This window comes from Vulpes vulpes, chromosome 2, assembly GCF_048418805.1.
Source record: "Vulpes vulpes isolate BD-2025 chromosome 2, VulVul3, whole genome shotgun sequence".
In the NCBI taxonomy this organism is placed as follows: domain Eukaryota; kingdom Metazoa; phylum Chordata; class Mammalia; order Carnivora; family Canidae; genus Vulpes; species Vulpes vulpes.
This window is the reverse complement of record NC_132781.1, coordinates 4,494,968-4,511,394: the sequence shown is the minus strand read 5'-3', so window position 1 is coordinate 4,511,394 and position 16,427 is coordinate 4,494,968. Positions and strand designations below refer to the sequence as shown.

The following is a 16,427-nucleotide window of genomic DNA, read 5'->3' as shown; positions in this document are numbered from 1 at the left end:
CTTCACAATGTCAAATACCAAGCGTTCAAATGTCTCCAGGTGTCTTTTTTTTTTTTTTTTACAGTTTTATTGTAATTAGGATCCACATAAGTTCCAAACATTGTGACTTGTTGGTATGGTTCTTCAGGTTCTTGTAATCCACTCATTATTCTTGCAGTTTATTTATTGAAAAGGAGGATCACCCGTACTGTAGAGATTCCTAGGAGCCGAATCCTACACCCTGTCCATGGCGTGGTTTGCCAGCTACCCGCACCCACCGTGTTTCCTGTGGACTAGTAGTTAGAGCAGGCAGCCGGGTCAAACTCAGGTTTGACCTGTTTGTAGGACTACTTTATAAGTACCCTTTATCTGCACCCGATAATGCGTGGTTTTCTCTTTATCGTAAGGTTGGCAGACGCTGATGGCTTATTAAGGACTGCCAACCCGCAGAGTGGAGGGAGAGATGTGCAACACATATATTTGGCAAAGGAGGCATATCTGGAATATATCAGGAACCCTTACAGATCATTAAGGGAAAGGTAGACACCCCAATCTTCTTTAATTAAAGGCTTCTTACTCCTTTCTCCTAGAACTGAATATAAACCTGAAAACCAATGAACAAAAGAGGCTTGGGGAGAGGGATCACAGGGGCTGGCGGAACATGAGGACAACCGACCACCTCCCTTCAACCAGGGAAATGAACATTTCTCACGTTTACTGGAGGAGGAGTAGAGGGCCTACTCTGCAGAAACTAGTCAATCAATTTTCCAAGCCAGACTAACCAGAGTTCTTCCGTGTTACTGAAAGATCAAGAAAATCAATATCAATAATTAATCTCGCAGATTCTCCTGTTGCAGTCAGTGATAAGGAAAGCCACACAGTCCCGGAATTTAGTATATCCGCAGAGACCACTCTGGGACAAAATACATAAACACTAGTAAATTACTTCAAAGCTTTTCTCTTTTTTAATTAACTGAAGTAATTTTGTAATAATCCCCACAGCTTGTGTCTTAAAATGGAAATCAGTTAAGGATCGAATTCGTCTTCTGATATTGTTTCCCTAGTTCTGGGGCTCAAACCACGAGAGCTCAGCCCCACGGGGTGGTGGTGACTTGAGGCTTTAATAAAACACACAGAACTTTCAGACTTCACTCCAGCTCGGCAGATGGTAACAAGTGTCAGAAGCATTTAATTAGCCCCTGCATTAGCTCATGATTTAACGAGCTCTGTCTAGCTGTGTACCTGTGATGTGCGGATCTGCAGAGACGTAAGCTTCTGAAGGACTATAAAAAGCTTTTTTAAGAATGATGGATTTGAAACCCTCAAATTCCCAGACCGCCATAAAAGGCAGAGGCCAGCCCCCTCCACCTCTGTTCCTCTTCTCTGGGCGCACACAACAAAGTGAACCTCCGAAGGCAATGAATTCTACAGTCTCCAATTCCGTGGGGGATCATGGGCTGTGCACACAGCTTCATAGCACCACTGAGCCAGAGGGACTCGCCCTATAATCCCTTGTGTTTGTATGCCTTGGAAATGCCTTTCAAAGCCAATTCGCTCACACTATCACGTTTCAGCCTCACAAAATCCTATTAAGTAAAACAGTTATTACCCCATCTGACAGGGGAGAAAAACTGCTGTCCAAAGTCTGAGGTCAACAGCAAGTGAGTGAAAATGCCAACACGGGACCTACCTGCCTCTGTACTGAGCTGGGTCTAGGCTCTGGCCACCATGGCACCAGGAGAAGGTCCTAAAGACAAGGACTGTCCTCTTCATCCAGGAATCTGGCAGCTCGACAGTGCCTGGCACGAAGGTGAATCCAACAGTTCACAAGGACCACCCCAGGATATTGTGGTCTTGATGACTGGGAAGTGGAACCCAAATCCTGCTGTTTTGCAGCAAGTTTCAGTCCTCTTTGGACCAGGAGACGAATGGACACCCTTTGTAAGGGTGTTCGGTATACCTGGAGGCAATAAGCAAGCCATGGCTCAGACGATGAGAAAGTGCTCTCCAGGAAGACAAAGCCAGATTCTTCCATCTCTTTCTAGGGAGAGACAGTGTCTTCCACTCAAAAACACCAGCACCCCCCTCACACTATGCTCATAGGAGTGAGATGTTCTGCGGGCAATCTCCGAGTGTCCTCAGATTCCAGGCTGACCTCCCCACTACAGTGGGCCAAGGAGCCAAGGAACCAGCCAAAGATTCTTTTGCAGGCACACATTTGGGAAGTGCACCCTCCAGCCTTTGCCCCTCCCATGTTGCCAGCAGAGCATTTTCCAGCTGAGCTGGAAGGCTTTACGCTATCACCCCTGGATCTACAAGGTCTGGTGCACTGGCAGGGACTACAGCGGAGGAAATGGTTTGGAAAGAAACCCCAGTGGCAGCTGCGGAGGCAGAACAAGCAGTAGAGAGGCAACATCAGCTCCCCACCGCTTCTCCAGGCAAATCAATTCACATCCTAAAACTCCATAGATTACAAGACACCCACACTCAGCCTCTGCTGTCTAATTCCTGGGGGTCTCAGAGAAGGGAAGGTTCCTCTACCTGCCTGCCCATTTGAATCACTTGGGCTGCTTTTGCCCCAAAGTAAGTCAATCACCCTCTGGGGTGAGGTTCTGACATCAGCATTTATAACATCCTGCAAGAGGGGGATTTGAATGTCCAGCTAGAGCTGAGAATCACTCCCGTAAGAAAACTTTGATGCAAGAGTTTCTTAACTCTGACTGCATTTGGAACTTTCTGAGAGCTCTTTTTTTTCTTTTTCCTTGTTAAGTAGGCTCCACACCCAGTGTAGAGCCCAGTGTGGGACTTGAACTCAACCCTGAGGTCAAGACCTGAGCTGAGATCAAAAGTCAGATGCTTAACCGACTAAGCCACCCAGGTGCCCTGGAACTCTCTGGGAGCTTTTCACAAAACTGTTGCCAGAACCCTGTTTCAGAGACTCTAATTTAATGGATCCAGAGCACAGCCTGGGCAGCAGCATTTTTTAAGCTCCCCAGGTAAGCTTAATGCTCAGCTGAGGTTGTGCTACTGGTCTAAACACTTTTATCCTTGTGCTTTCAAATGAGCTCCTAGAAACTCTGGGTCCCTCTGGCTTGAAGAAACTACCTCAATTCCACATACCATCCACCCACAGGTAAAATTGACCTTGAAAATCTCAGTAACTTGGCAAATCAACTGATAGACTGGACCCCCAGGAATGACTTCATTTCTTTCAAAAGTAATAACAATCCCAATGTTTAAACACCGTATAAACCGCTTTGTATATGTTCTCATTTGACCATGGGAAGGTATGAATCTTTGAACTTCTATTTCCCCCCTACCTGTACAATGGAGATGAGTGACTCAATCATGATAGCTGGGTTTAGGGTTCAAACTCAGGCCTCTATCTCAGCTCAGGGCCTTTCCACCTGAACTGCATTATGACCCACAGTAAAGACATGCCTGGGAAGGGAAGTAGGCTGTGTAGGGGCAGGAGAGGATGTTCTTTTCTGAATACAAAGACTATCAGGGTATGGGGAAAAACCACTGGCCACTGAGTATGTAAGGCTCACCAAGGCTGGACCTCCAGGTGGTATCCAAGTCAGGAGCTCATTCCATCTGATCTCACAGAGGATATAAATCATGAGATCAGGTTAGCACTTGAGTAGGCTTGTTGGGAGGACAGGGATTTATCTCCAAGGCCAGACCACCTGGGATGAACCCTGGGCAGATGCAGGAGGCAAACTCCTTTGGAAGCTGAGGACCCATAGCTCGTCTTCCTCTTATGACACTTGGAACTCACCTGATTCTGGCCTGAGATTCGGTTCTAAATGACTCTGTCTCTTTGGATTATGGAGGGAGTTGGTGGGAGGACAGAGTAGAGTAGGACCCTCTACATAGTAGGATATCAGAGTCACCAGGACGCTTATCCTCACTTACTCTTTCCCTGAAAGCTTCAGAGGATATGCTCCAGCAAAATGAGGACATAAATCAAGCTAGACAAGAGTATAGAATCCAAGTAACAGGAGACTCATCATAGGAAAATAGTGAGAGGAAGTCTCAGAGTGATGGAGAAGGGGAAAGTGATGGAAAGGATGGCTCCAGACCAGAGCAAAAAGAAAGGTCTTCAAGAAAAGAATGAAACAGATGTATTATCTAATGCCTGTGAACATTTGGAAAATATTATTGATAGGCATCTGAAACCTTTCAAAACATGTGGGAAAACATTAGCAAAACTAAACTGAAAGCTATACAGATAAAGACTGAGGCAATGATTAACACCAGGAAAAACAAAAAGCTGTAGAAGAAAGAAAACAGCAATATTTACCTAGCCATAACAATACAAACACTGACTATTTAACCCCCCCGCCAAAAGTAATATAACCATATTAAGAGAGTTGTGAGGAAGAATAGTGGGTGCAAATTAGAGTATAAGAGAGCTAAATCTTCAACTACCAGAATAGGAAATAAATAGACAATATCTAAACTTAATAAATCAAGACAATAACAGTGTAAGCGTAGCATTTAGAATCATGGAGACAAAATGCAGAAGTAAAAGATGAAAGACTATATTTGGCTGTCCCAGAACTGAGGGTTGGACCAGGGTAGGGGTGGAGCTGCAATTTTTTGTTATTATTTTATCTTTTCAACTATAGGCATATTAACATTAACATTGGATTCCACTTAAAAATAAAGTGGGAAAGAGAATATTTTCTAAAAGGCAGCCAAGAGCAGACAAGTAGGTGCTTAGTCTACTCCACCAGGGACCCCAACTCTGGCCCTGGTTAACCCCATTAACCCATTAGTGAGATGGAGAAGGAGTTAGAGCATGCTTGACTATGCTAAGGATGCCTCACAGGCATTCTCCTTCCTCCCTCATTCACGCTCTGATGCCAGGCCCAATCAATTACCCAACATCTGTGAACATTTGGAAAGTATTATTGATGGGCACTTAAAACCTCTTCAAAGCATTAGAAAAAAAAAAAAAAGCAAAAGATAAATTGAAAACTGTGCAAATAGAAAACTCCCTCAGTCGTGCTCTAATGTCAGCCACATCAAGGCCAAGCTTATCCAAAAGGCAGGGACAGAAGCTAAATTCCAGCCTCCTCCACCTCTCCACATACTCTGTCAGTGGAACGGAAGTTGCAGCCTTGCAGGCAGGGCTGCAGGCTGCCTCCCCCCCTCCCCCGGGTCTGTTGGTTTAAACTGTCACTTTGAGTACTACCTGCTGTCCCTGAAAAGGAACCAGGCAGGCAGTCCAGGGGTCCAGGGACCCAAGCAGGATGCCCATCCCAAACTACAGCTGGAATCCAGCTGCTCAAGGCAGGGCCTCCTCTCCAGGGGGCTCCACTTCCAGGTTCCTGATGAGGAACTTCTCCCCATGGCTACCCCCAGTCTATGAAATCTAAGAACACAGCCATGAGGACATCCTGGGAGTAGCCAGCTGAGACCCTGGGTGAGCCTAGGCCACGCAGCACTGTCTTCCCATCATTTGCTGGAAGCAGCATGGCGCGTGGTGATATGTGGAGCCTTGGCAGCCAGACAGACATGGATTTAAAGCCAAACTCCACTATCCACTAGTTTTGTTTCTGCAGGGGAAGGACTGGCCTCTCCAGCCTCTGTCTTCCTCACCCACAAATGGGGAAAATACTTGAGTCCGAGGGCAAAGTTGAAAATGAGACACAGTTCTTCCTACAAAAAAAAAAAAAAAAAAAACCACAACACCTGACACAAGCCGTGCACTAAAAAGCTCTGATTATTATTGTTAGCGAATATCCTTCATTCTTCTTGAATTCCTTAGAAAACCCAGGCAAGGGAAATTTCTACCCCCCTCCTCTGGCCCCACCCCCAGCGGTACTCAGGGGCTCTCCCATCAGGACCCTTCACCCACTGCCCTGCTTCCCCAAGACTCTCTGCCCCTTGCTCAGGCCACATTCCCAGGGACATTCCCTCCCCTCCGGCTGTACGGCCCCACCTCGTTCAGAGCCCCCGTCCGCTGTCTGTCTTCCTTGCAAAACCAAACACATGCGCTTAAGTACCTCCTCCTGGCCCTGTCGGTGAGGGAGGACTAAGTACACAGCACCCAGCCCTGGACAGATGAGAATATGCACAGTCTATTAGTCATGTGTGCTCACAGCCTGGGGGGTAGGACGCTGCACGCCTTGCAGGGCCACACGGGGTTGCTCTCGGGAATACAGCGAACATGGCTGTGGGCTCTGGGAGACAGACTCTGGGATCAAAAGGGTGGGGTGACCTCGGTTTCCCCGGTAGGATGTGATTGGTGTGTTTGAATAATTCCATGTGCTGGTAGAAAGCTAAAGCCCACTACTCAGGGATGAGCAGGAATCGTGCTTGGTCACCTTGACGAGAACAGGTGGTTTGGCTACGGGACTTACCTGCAGGAGACGTCACCAGAAGTCACAGCAGCAGGTAATACTGGGCTTTAATCTTAGGCCTTATACCAGAACCCACCCACCCCGCCCCAGGGATGGCCAGAAATGGGTGCACTTGGGTTTCATTTACTGTTGTCTTTTTTTTTTAAAGATTTTATTTTAGGGGATCCCTGGGTGGCTCAGCGGTTTGGTGCCTGCTTTTGGTGCCTGGAGTCCCAGGATTGAGCCCCGCATCAGGCTCTCTGCCTGGAGCCCACTTCTCCCTCTGCCTGTGTCTCTGTGTGTGTGTGTGTGTGTGTGTGTGTGTGTGTGTGTGATGAATAAATAAAATCTTTTTTTTAAAAGATTTTATTTATATATCAGTTTTTTTAAATATCAATTTTGTTCTTCCCATCACAGAAGGAACATGCCATCCCCCACATGCTGGGGCAGGAGGGGCACAGGAGAGGGAGTCCACCCGCTGATCGTCCCTCCCCTGTTTCAGGGGGTCCTGGGGCTTATGGCAAATGTTCAAACTCTTCAGAACAATGTGAGTCCTCCCCACTGGCAGCTCCTGCCCCCACCACCCTCATAGTGCACCAGCTACACGGTGCCACTTCAGTGTCAGGATTCCTTGGGGTGAAGGACCCCTGTGTCTTCTGTCTTCATAGACCTGCACCTGGCAGTGCTCCTGGCACCCTGCTGCTCGTTAAACACCTCCCAAGGGAACACCTTCATGGTTTCTCACTGTTCTTCCCTCTCCCCGAAGTACTCACTGTCCAGGCCTCACCTGGAACCGTAACCCCATTTCCTTGTCCCTAAAACAGTGGTTCAAACAGCACCCGGCTCGCTGGTTGTGTGAGAGCAAGGTGGAGGGAGCATTTGGAGCAGGGCCTGGCCCGGGGCAGGCACCCCTAGCCCTCACGCTGCCGCCACCTACACGGTCACGACCACAGTGCTTGGGAGTCAGAGAGGCCTGCGTTCAAATCCTGCCTCTGCTCTTCCTGGGGTTGTGAAGCTGGGCCGCAGGACTGAGCACGTGGCCTGCTCAGCGGCCGCATCACCCATCACCAGGGAGGACAGTCTCAGGACCGAGCATGGCTTCCAGAAGCTCAGACCTCATCCTGAGTGCGGGTGAGGGGGCTGGCGCTGTCTGCCGGCCGGGTCCGGGCCTCCTGCTGCATGCCGGGGCTCCCTCTGACCCTCCAGGGTGCTGCCTGGAGCAGATATACCTGGACGCTGGGCTGTCCTGCCCTCCCCACGCCCCCTCCCTCCTCGGTGGCCTCATCCATCATTTCTTCCTTTCTCCCCGCTCTGGGCCCTGGCTCTGACAAGGTGCTGCCATCTGCGCCCTCTCCCCTCACCCTGGGGAATCGGGACGGTGGTCTGGGGCTGGGGCCTCAGAGTCCCCGGCTGGGCCCAGCAGCATCTCTACTGCCTGCGTGTCACCTGCAGGGGACCGTGCGGTGTGAGGTCACTCTCAGGAGAGCAAGTCTCACGTGCCCCCTCGGTGTCCAGAAGCAGCACAGCACAAATATTCCTGTGGGTCGCCTGCTGTCCACCTCGAGTGGCATCTGACCGCAAGGCCCTTCTCTCCCTGGCCTCTGGCTTCCATCCTTTCTGCCCCAGGACCACCTGCCTCTTTCCAGCCCCTTCTGCACCCCAAGATCCCAGCTCGGCCCTGGGGTCAGAGCCCGCAGGACACCTCATTCCTACACACACCTCTGCAGGCTGGATGCTCCGCGTCCTCCCGACGGACTCCGGCTGGAACCGCGCGAAGGAGGCTCTCCTTGCTCCTTCTTACCAAAAGGCTCCTCCCAGGATGAGGTGGGTGGAAAGAGAGAAGAGGGGGCAAATTTCATGAGAAAAAAAGGCTCATTAAAAAAAAGTGTGCAAGGAGGGGCAGGCCTTGGGAGGATCAGAGAAGAGGGGGCAGGCCTGGGGAGGAGCTGAGAGAGGGTCGTGCAGGCTGTGTGCAGGGGCTGGACAGCAGAACCCGAGGACAGAGGAAGGGGCGTGTGTCACCTCGGGGCCTGGGGGGACAGGGGTGCCCAGGCACCCAGGGTGGAAACAGACAACCCCCAGCTGTGTTTTCAGGGCTCATGGGTCACGGAGCAGAGCCAGGAGGGAGTTCCAGCTCTGCAGGCCAGCCGGAGGGGACAGCACCCCGCCCCCTTGACTTGCCCCGGGCTCGGGGGTGGCTTGGGTTCCACCCAGCGGTGCCTGAATCCCGGGCACAGTCAGCCCCGGGACCCGGCTCCCCAACTTGGAGAGAGGCCAGAAAAGCACAGCCACTGGAGCAGATGACTTGGGGGCCCTTCCAGAGCATGTCAGCGGGCAAATCTCTGGGTTTCCGCTTCAGTCACGACTCGACTCCATGGGGCTGATTACAAGTAACCGGGAGCCTGCAGCCTCTGGGCCTTTTTGTTCATTCTGGAGTGTCTTGTCACATGACCTGCGACTGGCAGATATGTGTGTGTGGACCTGCGCACCTGTGTGTGTGCGTGTGTCTGCGTGTGTCCTGTGGACATGTGTGTACCCATGTCCCTGTGAGTCTGTGCATGCCCATGTGTGCACATGTCTCTGTGTATGTCTGTGTGTGTACTGTGGATGTGTGTGTACCCATGTCCCTGCCTGTCTGTGCATGCATGTGTGTGCATCTGTGTGTGTACTGTGGGTGTGCACGTACCCATGTCCCTGCGTGTCTGTGCATACATGTGTGTGCATCTGTGTATGTACTGTGGGTGTGCACATACCCATGTCCCTGCGTGTCTGTGTGTGCCCATGTGTGCTTGCATGTGTGTGCATTTGTGTGCATCTGTGGGTGTGCACGTACCCATGTCCCTGCATGTCTATGCATGCATGTGTCTGCATCTGTGTGTGTACTGTGGGTGTGCACGTGCCCATGTCCCTGCATGCTGTGCATGCATGTGTCTGCATCTGTGTGCATCTGTGAGTGTGCACATACCCATGTCCCTGCATGTCTGTGCATGCATGTGTGTGCATCTGTGTGCATCTGTGAGTGTGCACGTACCCATGTCCCTGCATGTCTATGCATGCATGTGTGTGCATCTGTGTGCATCTGTGGGTGTGCACGTACCCATGTCCCTGCATGTCTATGCATGCATGTGTCTGCATCTGTGTGCATCTGTGGGTGTGCACGTACCCATGTCCCTGCATGTCTATGCATGCATGTGTCTGCATCTGTGTGCATCTGTGAGTGTGCACATGCCCATGTCCCCGTGTGTTGCGTGTGCCCGTGTGTGCGTGTGTGCGCGTGTGTTGACCGGCTCGGGCGGCCCCCAGGTCGCTGACGGCCAAGCGGCACCAGCGAGCTGCCGGGCAGGTGGTCAGGACACGCGATGCACGAGCCACATGCACATGGCCACACTCGCGCACCCTCTCTTGCACGTTCCCGCGCCCCTGGGCTGCTGCTGCTGTGTCCAGCCGCCAGGTCTAACTGACCCACGTCCAGGCCCCTCCGTTCCGCCCCGACGTGGCCGCCCTCGGGGAGCCCCCGGCTACAGCCCACGGGTGCGGGGGACCGGCTCCGAACCCCGCGGGGCAGGGGACCCCTGGCCTCCCAGCCTCTCGGGGCAGGAGCACATCTCTGCGGGGGCCCCCCACCGTCAGGCCGGGCAGACCCACTACTGCGCACCCAGTCCTCGGCCCCTCCCTCAGCCCGCCCCGCCCCGCGCGCACCCCCGGGTTAGGACCCACCTGCTGCGCCCCAAGCAGCCCCCTCGCTTCCCCGGATTCTCCGGCTCCGCTAACGGGAGACCCAGCCCGGCGCCGGGGCGCCCCCTGGTGGCAAAGCCGTGCAGGCACAGCGGCTGGACCCCGGGGGTCCCAGCACCTTCCTGACCCCCCATCGCGGGTGGGAAGGTAAGGGGTACAGCACCCCCCCTCCTATCCCCTGCTGGCCCCCCTCCACCTCCCAGAGTCCTAGGTTTTAGAGAATGAAACCTGTACTTGGGCGCTTCTCAGGAGGCAGAGCCACAAGGACACCTGGAAAGGATACCTCCCCTGGGACGAGAGCCACCCTCAGGTGTCACCTTGGACTCCAGCCCGCTCTGCAACAATAGACCTTTCATAGCAACACTCAGCTGAGAGCACTCTGAAGCCATCTGTGCAGAACTTCTAGAATGGATAGGGGATCTCAGAGGTGACGTGGAGGGAGGGGAGGTCCTCACTTCGCCCTGGGACAATTACCAGGGACAGGAAGCGCTGACTTTCTTCCCACATCCGTGGGTCCAGCCCCTGCCCGCCCCCCAGAGTCCCCCAGCCCCTCCCTGCCCTCTCCAAAGTGCACATTCCAGTCCTTAGGAAGGGCAGAGAGAGGTATTTTTCCTTTAAAAATGGTCTGTTTCTAAGCAGAAATCATTATAAGGAGAGCAAAGAGTTCTATTGCAGTTACTCTGCAGCAAGCCTTATTCTAAATCTTTTAGATGCATTAACTCATTTAATCCCCCTAACGTCTTCAAGGCAGAAAATTTGTAAAATACAAAATTACAAGGAAGGGAAATAAAGCCCACAGTCCCATCATGGTTTTCTTGCAGCTCTTCATCTGTGCACGGGGATTTTTTTGAACCAAATAATGATCACATGGCATATTAGACTCTGGCTTGGTGCCTGTTCTACTGAATATAATCTCATGACCCAGCGGCATCAGTCTTGGAAAATTGTCTTAATGGCTGCATTGTATTCCATATTCTGGATGTACTATCACTTATTTGGCCATTCTCAGGGAGGAAATTCTGTTTTTACTAAGTGTGGAGCCTGCATGATACCGATGCATCAGGTTGGTTTCATTCTGGTCCCTAAACTGCCTCTATACCAGCTTGGGGCTGAAGGAGCAGTAAGACTCTGGTATCTCAGATGGGGGACAGAGGGGGGAGGGTTTGACATGCATGTGCAGGCACGTGTGTGAGCGTGTGTGTGTGTGCCTGTACGTTTAGACGTACTCTATAAGAAGTTCCTAGGAATGCGTCCTAAAATAAATGAATCATGTCCCAAAGAATTGAAAATAGGTTTTCAAACAAATGCATGTATGTGAATATTCAAGCAGCATTATTCATAAGAGCCAAAAGGTGGAAACAACCTAAATGTCCATCAACAGGTGAATGGATCATCAAAATGTGGTATATCCAAAACAAACAAACAAAAAATCCAAAATGTGGTATATCCATACAAGGGAATAGCATTCAGGTGTAAAAAGGAGGGAGCTACTGATACGTAACATACAGATGAACCTTGGAAGCATGATTCCAAGTGAAAGCAGCCAGATGCTAAAGGTCACACAGTGTACGATCCCCTTTATATGAAATATCCAGAATAGGTAAATACACACACACACAGAAGACTGGTGGGTTGTGGGAACGAGGGAGGTGGGAGGGGGGTGACTGCTTAATGGGTCTGGAGCATTCTTTTGGGGTGACTGCAATGTCTTGGGGCCAGTTAGAGGTGGTGATCACACAAAACTGTGGATGTACTAGATGCCACTGAACTGTTCACTTCTAAGTTGGTTATTTGATATCGTGTGAGTTTTATCTCAATTTTTATTTATTTTTTTTAAGATTTTATTTATTTATTCATGAGACACACAGACAGAGGCAGAGACATAGGCAGGGGGAGAAGCAGACTCCCTCTGGGGAGCCCCATGCAGGACTCGATCCCAGGACCCTGGGATCACGCCTTGAGCCGAAGGCAGACGCTCAACCGCTGAGCCACCCAGGTGCCCCCGTTTCAATTTTTAAACCAAAAAACAGAGTCACACTCATGACTCCTGATTGACTGATGAGTAATGACTTCAAGCTTGGCTTTCACACAAATTACCCCTTTCTGGTCAAATTACTTCTTCCTGTTTCGTCACCTCTTTCCCAGAGCCCCGCAGCAGAGGCTGTGACCTTGCACTGGGCCAGCAACCAGCTCCCTCATCCTATCCCCTCCCCTGCCCTCGCTTTGTTCCCTTTGTTCCGGGACCTGCACTTGTCAGAGAAAGGACTTCAGCAAGGATGTGGCATCTGAATGGCCTTTGCAGAGGACTTTGGACCTTGCTTTGTATTTTTAGAGCATGTCCAAAAGAAACAAAAAGCCCAGCAGCCCCGAGGCAGGGTTTGGACGGTGGCCAGGCGCTTTTGAGACTCTACTGTCCTGCTCCGAGCGCCCAAAGCGAAGTTGGATGGGCCCCGGCCCCAGCGATGCTAATCCAATAACCCAGGGTTTGTTTGTCTCCTTAAGCCAGACCCGGAGTGCAAATCCTTTTTAATTCTCCTCCAAGACTGTAAAGCAGTCTCCCCACATGAAATTGGTTAGGAGGCAGCCCCACTTCCCCCAACCTACTCCGTGGGAGCTTAGAAGAGCGTGGAGAGCTCCCCACCCCCGCCCGGGCATCCACCCCTCTCCTCAAATGTCTTGCCAGGCCCGGGGCATCCATTATTGAACAGAATTAAACCTTTGGTTGCTCCGATTGCTGCACACTGCAGGTGCACCCAGCACTCCTGACACGGGCTGTCAAACGGGCCCTTGCCCCTTCTGACCTTGAAACTTGGGCACGAGGAGAAAGATTAGCATTCTTCCCCCGCCCCCCACACGCCAACATCCGATCCCACATCATCTCCAGCTCTGTGCAGGGGGGTGGGGGGGGATTGAGGGGTGGAATCCTGACCAAGCACCCAAGCGAGCTGTGCTAGGCACTGGGTAGAGGGATCGTCCTTCTCCACGCTGGGCAACGGCTCACAGGCGGGGCGGCCTGGGTGCTTTTAGCTGCAGGAACAGAGGCCCTGAATCCGGTTGGCTTTATTAATGAGGGACCTTGCTATCTCCAGAGGAGAGCAGTGGGGGAAGGGCAGGGAGCAGGCTGCCTGGTGTCAGCTGATCAACCAGTGTCACAAGGTCTCGGCCTCCTCTCTGGGCTCTGCACCCCCCCCCGCCCCCCAGGGTGCTGGCTCCCCCCAGAGCTACTGGGTGGCTGAGGTCGCTCCCGGCATCAAATCCAGACAACAGCATCCAAAGCAAGAAAAGAGTCATGAAAACCCTTCTTAGAAGCGCTTCCGCAGACTTGCTCGGCGCTCACTGGTCAGGGTGGAGTCACATGCTCACGTGCTCGTCCCTGAGCCAGTGTGATCCTGCATCAAACTGACCAGCGGTCGGTGGTCCCAGTGTGGTACCCGGACCATCAGCCTCAGTGCTGAGGGAGCACTGGTTAGAAACGCAGATTCTTGGACCCCATCCTGGAACCCCTGAATCAGAAGCTGTGGGGGTGAGCCTCAGCAGCCTGCATGTTTTAAGCTAAATTTTATTAGCTGTAATTAGTATAATTGCCGTGGTTTAAACCACTGTTCAACACGAGATGAACTTCTAATTTCCTAGGGAAATAAAAATTCCCTCAACACGAATTCCTAAGATTGTATAAAATGAGGAGCATATGATTCTATATAAAAAAAGACATTTTAGGGATCCCTGGGTGGCGCAGTGGTTTAGCGCCTGCCTTTGGCCCACGGCGCGATCCTGGAAACCCAGGATCGAATCCCACGTCGGGCTCCTGGCTCATGGAGCCTGCTTCTCCCTCTGCCTGTGTCTCTGCCTCTCTCTCTGTGTGTATAACTATCATAAATAAATAAATAAATTTTTAAAAAGACATTTTAGAGCACCTGGGTGGCTCAGTTGGTTAAGCATCTGCCTTCAGCTCAGGCCGTGATCCCAGGGTCCTTGGATCGAGCCCCGCATCTGGCTCCCTGATCCATCAGGAGTCTGTTTCTCCCTCTGCCCCTGCCTCTGCCTGCTGCTTGCCCTTTTGTGCTCACTCGCTCTCTCCTTGTCAGATAAACAAATAAAATCTTATTATTTATTTTTTTTATCTAGGTGAGACCTGAAATGCTATCAGTTTTTTCAAATGGCATTTTAATAGGCTTTCGTGGGTGTGGTCATCTGGTGGCTCTACAGAGCCCGGACAGTCTGATGGCCTCGCTCCTCCGGGCTGGCAGCTGGTGCTGGCTGTCAGGTGGCATCGCCCTCCATGTGGCCTCTCCCCCTCAGGGAGCCCAGCCTGGTGGCAGGAACATTCCAAGAGGGCACATGTGGAAATTACAAAGCCTCTTGAGGTCTACCCTCAGAATAACCTCACCCGGAGGGAGGTCTGGCCTCTGCCTTCGGCTCCTGGGAGGTGATCTCTAGGCCTCTGCAGTATCTTGCCTGATGGGGCTTTGACCCCTGGGAATCCCAACAATGTGATTCATGATGGGCTTTGGGACATGCTGTATCACTTGCAAGCCCCAGAGGAGCCGGTAACTGTAGGTCAGCATGTGATGGGGTGAGGTCAAGCTCCAGTGGGACTCTGGACACCAAGGCTCAGCAAGCTTCCCTCGTTGGCAATACTCTTGTGTGCTGTAGCCAGGAGGAAGCTACACCATCCAGAACTCCATGGGGAGGTTGACCAGAAGCTGCAGGTTTGGACTCCTACCTGCCATTCACTTTGTCCCTTGGCTGGTTCTACTTTGTAACCTTTTGCTATTATAAAACTATAACCCCAGGCATAACATCTTCTTGAGCTCTGTGAGTCATTCTAAGTGAGGTGTCCAACTGGAGATTGCTTGTGGGGACCCCCAAAGTCATAGCCACCCCCTGAACTTGTGGCTGGGGTCCGAATTGAGGGGAGTCATGTGGAAGACAGCTCCCGCGAACTATGTGGTTTGCTTAAACTCCATCTCATGCTGCTTCTGGAACATTCCGTTGGTCAAAGCAAATCACAAGGCTAGATCGACTCAAGGCGGTATACAGTAGACTCATCTCTGGATGAAAGGGTCGGCAAGGTCGCATTGCAGAGGGACACTCATGCATGCATGGAAGGAACTTTGTGGTCAATTTTTGCAAATCTACTACAGACACATGAGTGTTGGGGAGCAGACACCAGGACTGTTCTACTCTGTGACCTGTTTTCCCCACAGGAGTTTTCTTATGAATTCCTCAGGGCTGGGACGATGGCTTCATCTATTTCCCCAATGGCCTAGGTCATATCGGGGACTTGGCATACAGGAGATCAGCATTGGATGAATGAACGTTTGAGTGAATTGACTAACATAAATCACATCTCAAGCTCTGCTGCACATTAGAACCACCCAGTGGGGGGGGAAAAAAAAAAAGAACCACCCAGTGAGTTTTTAAAAAATCACCCACTGTTGGATGCACCTAAGAGCCAATAATTTTGAATGCAGGAGTGGCGTATAACCCAGGCCTCAGAATTTTTTTTTAAGATTTTATTTATTTATTCATGAGAGACACAGAGAGAGAGAGGCAGAGACACAGGCAGAGGGAGAAGCAGGCTCCATGCAGGGAGCCGGATGTGGGACTCAAACCAGGGACCCCAGGATCACGCCCTGAGCCGAAGGCAGGTGTCAAACCGCTGAGCCACCCAGGGATCCCCAGAATTTTTTAGAAGCACCCCAGGTGATCTCAATGTCCAGCTGAGGCCGAGACTCGCTATCCGGACATCCCAGGAGCTTAAAACCTCCAGCTAACGTTTGGACACTGAGACCCACCTAGAGGGCCTGGAGCCGAACTGAAAACTCTAAGTCAGGGCACAAAGACATGAGGTGTTAAATCATCCACAAAGGGGATCCCTGGGTGGCACAGAGGTTTGGCGCCTGCCTTTGGCCCAGGGCAGGATCCTGGAGACCCGGGATCGAATCCCACGTCGGGCTCCCAGTGCATGGAGCCTGCTTCTCCCTCTGCCTGTGTCTCTGCCTCTCTCTCTCTGTGTGTGTGTGACTATCATAAATAAATTAAAAAAAAAAAAAACGAAATATTTTTTAAAAATAAAATAATTTAAAAAAATAAATCATCCACAAAGAATGAGTGGCAGGGCACCATGGGGTCGGGGGGAGTGGGGGGTAAGTGCCCCTTTCCTGGACCGATGCCTGCTAAGGGCCTATCCCATTCCTGCCGCTCCCAGGGCCTGTGTGATCTCAGCAGAGAGAGTTGCTAAAAAAAAAAAAAAACAAAAAAAAAAACAAAGAACAAAAAAAAACGTTTTTCAGATCAAACTTCTCAATGGCTTGGCTACTGCCCAGGCTCCCAGCTTGGAGCTGCTCTGGCTTTTTT

The 16,427-nt window shown here is 51.3% G+C and overlaps 1 long non-coding RNA gene across 2 annotated transcripts in view; it reads right to left on the bottom strand.

The window, feature by feature from the left end:
• Positions 1-16,427, bottom strand: part of LOC140597678 (uncharacterized) — a 45,744-nt gene that overhangs the window by 11,598 nt on the left and 17,719 nt on the right. Inside the window, exons 2-3 of one of the 2 annotated variants that reach the window (XR_011999500.1) lie at positions 8,052-8,143; positions 1,670-1,939 (exon numbers count right to left, since the gene is read on the bottom strand). This is a non-coding gene — a long non-coding RNA (uncharacterized lncRNA). Of the gene's footprint in view, positions 1-1,669; positions 1,940-8,051; positions 9,997-16,427 lie in introns of those variants that run through there. The other variant, XR_011999499.1, reaches the window with a different exon arrangement.